Source organism: Ahaetulla prasina, chromosome 5 (assembly GCF_028640845.1).
Source record: "Ahaetulla prasina isolate Xishuangbanna chromosome 5, ASM2864084v1, whole genome shotgun sequence".
Classification (NCBI taxonomy): Eukaryota; Metazoa; Chordata; class Lepidosauria; order Squamata; family Colubridae; genus Ahaetulla; species Ahaetulla prasina.
The window spans coordinates 125,957,473-125,961,861 of NC_080543.1; the positions used below are offsets into that span (position 1 = coordinate 125,957,473).

General features: G+C 37.0%; 1 non-coding gene across 1 annotated transcript; it reads right to left on the minus strand.

The window, feature by feature from the left end:
• Positions 1-1,493: 1,493 nt before the first annotated feature.
• On the minus strand, positions 1,494-1,608 carry LOC131200302 (U5 spliceosomal RNA). Its single transcript, XR_009155571.1, has one exon. It is a non-coding gene; the product is annotated as a U5 spliceosomal RNA (small nuclear RNA).
• Positions 1,609-4,389: the final 2,781 nt, after the last annotated feature.

A 4,389-nucleotide genomic window follows, 5' to 3' on the forward strand; every position in this document is an offset into this window, starting at 1 on the left:
TAAATTGTATATTTCGGTTTTCAACAACTGTGATATCTGGTGTGTTGTGTTCCAAGTGACAATCCGTCTGTATTCGAAAGTCCCACAAGATCTTCGCCTTCTCATTTTCTATAACTTTTTCCACATTATGTTCCCATGACTTTTTGGATACAGGCAAGTTGTATTTTTTACATAATGACCAGTGGATTAATTTAGGAGCTCGGTCGTGTCTAGCTTTGTAATCAGTTTGTGCAATTTTGCTGCATTCACATATTAAATGTGAAACAGTTTCAACTTTGTTTCTTTTTTTTATAAAAAAGTTTGATTTTTATATTCATATCCAACAACTCATCCAATGTACAGTCATATACAATTAGTCGGGCTTGCCCAGTCACCACCCCCTCCTTTTAACTCTCTTCCCTCTTCTACCTTCTTCTACTTTCCAAACCTTCCTCCCCTTCTTTTATCTACATCCTCTCCTCCCTCCACCCTATACCTTCCTTCTCCCTCTTCTACCCCTCTTCCTTCCTCTTCTCCCTCTTCTACCCCTCTTCTCCTCTTTCCTACCTCCTACTCTCTCCTCTTTTCTCCCTCCCCACCATTCTAAAATGGTAGCTGGGCAGACCCGACCCTACATTGATTATATTTATACATCTTCAATAATCCCTGTACATTAACCATCACTCCATCCTTTACCCTCAACACCCCCCCAGTTCCCCTCCCCCTTACCCCCCCCCTGACTTCCCAGAACAAAATGCAGGGTATCAAAATTAACAATCATAATCCAAAATAAATCTTAAATTATAATCTCTAGTCACTCCACACATAATCACACTCTCAATTCCCCTCTCCTTCAAACATATATCTAATACAAAATATTTCCTAAATTTACTCATATGCTATTCGATATTTTTTTATCTGATACTTATTTTGAATATAATCAATCCACATTTTCCATTCTAAAATATATTTTTCTTGTGTATAGTCTTTCAAATAAGCAGAAATTTTTGCCATTTCTGCCAGATTTGATACTTTGAGAGTCCACTCTTCAACAGTTTCAACTTTGTTGTTGCAAAATCAGCAGTTTGGATTGTTGGTAGATTTTTGTTGTTGTTGTTGTTGTTATTTATTTATTTATTTATTTATTTATTTATTTAATTAGATTTCTAGACCGCCCTTCTCCCGAAGGACTCAGGGCGGTGTACAGCCAAGATAAAAATAAACAATATACAATTAAAAATAGATTAAAAAACTTATTATACAGTTAGGCCAATAAATTAAAATATATAATCTAAAAAAACCCAATTTAAAACTAAAAAATTAAATTTAAAATCTCCCCAATTTAAGAAATTTTCTTTAAAATTTTTAAAAGAAATTTAAGAAAGTTGTTGTTGTTGTTGTTGTTGTTGTTGTTGCTGTTGTTGTTGTTGTTGTTGTTGTTGTTATTATTATTATTATTATTATTATTATTATTATTATTATTATTATTATTATTATTATTATTGGCTTTTTGTAGCCCTACCGAAGCAAGGCCTCCAAAAATTAATCGAAACTCATAAATGTTCCTCTCCACGGAAATCTTTAGTAAAAGGCAAAAGATTTATACGATCTGAAGAGAAACCAGAGCATCTCTTACAAACATATCTAGTAATCACATAGGCAGGACAAGTCTTCTGAAAATGCCTTTACTGTCAGAATCTTCCTTCCTTCTACTATTTATGACTGGTCCTTTGTTCACATTACTCTCAATTCTGGTGTGGGAAGCCACCCCTCCCTCCTAGAAGAATGAAAAATTTTGAGGAATATTTAAAAAGGTGAGGGAGAAATGGAGAAACATGGGTGGTTTTTTAAGAGGCAGAAAGCAAACCCCACTTTCCTTAATATCCCCAGCAGATACTGAGGCCACCTTTTAGAAATGCAGAGTTGGTAATCCATTCAAGCCAGGATATTTTGAAACAAAGGGCAGAATGGTGGGATTGGAAGCAGCCATGACTCAAGATCCAACACAGGACAAAGCCGTTAAGCCACAATAGGAGTTATTGCATCACCCTCAGAGCAGTCCAAACGTCAACCAAATTTAGCTCAGACAAACATCTGGGATTTGTACTTTGCCTATAGGGCCAGCTATGACCCCTACACAACCCCTACATGGCCCCGTGGGAATCTGACAACAGCCAATAGAATACATGTTCTTGCGCAGGAACAGGAAAAGCCCAAGAGAAGTATAAAAACCCTTCACTCTCAACCCCATGTGGTCAGCTGCCCCAGAGCCATTTGCTTCGTGGTTCTGCTTCATCATTAAACCATCTTTCCAATCAACCTCCATGTTTCTAGTGTCTTTCTCCCAGCTTGGAACTGAACCAGATTGATATTACTTCCCATACTGTAATGCAAGATCCTACTTATCTCTCTTCCTTTACTATATATAGATAACTTTTATAAGGTTTTTACTGTTATTAATGCAACCTTTTTTTTAAAAAAATCATTTTGTGACAGTTTTCCCCCTTCTTTAGCAATCTGGAATGCTCAAAATTAGCAGAAATGTAGCAAATAACCAAGCCAACCAAGAAATAAATGCTGTTATGCTATGATGATTTAGTTCTATTCAATCAGAATATTTTATGTAGTGTGCGTTACAGAATTTTATTACACAACAGTATAATTTATATATTTATTAATATAACTTTATTACAGACTATTTTTATGTAATTTTATATAATATTTTTAGAATTCTGGAGCAATCTAGAATCAAAATTCTAGATTGGTCCCAAATTCTAAAAAAATAAATAAAAAAATTACAACTTCCTTTATTGTTTCAAGTGCATATTTATTAAATACAATTTATTTCAACATACTTGCCAAGGAATTGCACAGAATAGAAGTCCTGTGGTTGTTAACACTGAATTAAGGAATTACTCACTGTGCCATAATTAATGGTAGTACCAGTGTCACATTTGAAATTTTGTAAACTCTGTCCAAATTGTGGTATTTCTACTATGAAAAAAAAAAAACATTGGACAAAAGGTAAGTGAACTGAAAATACTGTAAAAATATAATATGTTTGAAGGAAGAGGATTATTCAAGACTGCAGTATATACAGTCTTTTAAAGGAACATTCATTATGCATAATTCACTATGTTCACCGTTAAAACAGTCTGATGTGCAAAATGTAAAACTAGAGAAAACACAAAGACTAGTTCCTGTTGCATTGTATTTATCATTACGCTTTGAAGTTTGACAAATTTGCAAGAGGAACTTTGAGCTGTAAAGATTTGCACTTCCCCTGAAAACTGCTTGTTATTTAAAGCATTTGTAAAAATGTTAGATGCTGCCTCCAGCCATGGTTATTATGTGCGAAAGACAATGAATTTTAAGGTTGTCTTTAATCATTTCCCCAACTTGCTTTCCTTTCTAGCATTCACATCTCCGAAGTACAACGCTAGCATCACAAAACTTGAACCAGCTGGAAACCTATTTAAAAGGAGTATGTTTGCAAACTGAGATGCTTTCCATTATCGTTTATCAAATCATATGGCAAGGACAGTGCTAAAAATGGAAATGGGTACTAAGAAAAGATAATGTTGTGACTTTTTAAAAGGCAAATTGAGCGTATCTGAATATATTTCGTACTGAATTTCTATAATTTAACATTCAGCATTTTTTATCATCGCAATTTCAGTTTGCTGGCAAAAATCTCCCCCCACCTTGTTCATGTATTCCCCCAGTTTTGGACACTTCATAAGACCCATCTAGTTTGCAGAGGGATTCACCTAATCAATCATTGGCAACAGGAAAATGGTAGAGAGGTTGTTGCCTATAACATCTAGAGCAGTGGTGGCTAACCTTTTCCGGACCAAGTGCCCAAAGCTTGCACAAGCACAAATGCACGCATACGCACCTGAACCCCCATAATGCAATGTGTGCATGGCCCTGCCATGCACCCCATGCATGTGCCCTTGCACACGCCCCACCCCACACGTGCATGCCACCCCACCTCCCTGCACATGCTCTGCCCCCAAACATGCATGTCCCCACCCCCCGCACATGTGCGGCAGAGACCCAATGACTAGCTGGCCAGCAGGAGGCACACACGCATTCGCAGCAGAACTGAACTGGGGCAATGGCTCGTGTGCCCACAGAGAGGGCGCTGCGTGCCACTTGTGGCATACGTGCCATAGGTTCGCCATCATGGATGTAAAGGGTTTTCTGTGTCAGTTTTGGAAGACAATTTTCTTTTTTGCTTCTTAACTGCCACATATTTTAGCTGGGGAAGTTGGAAGGGGGTTGTTGTTGAAGCGGTAGAAAATTAGTCATAACAACATTCTGCATTTAAGGACATCCCAAGTCTGATGGGGACTGCCTGAAGATTGTATCCAATTGAGTGTGAAGAGTTGGTTGGACAATGTGATG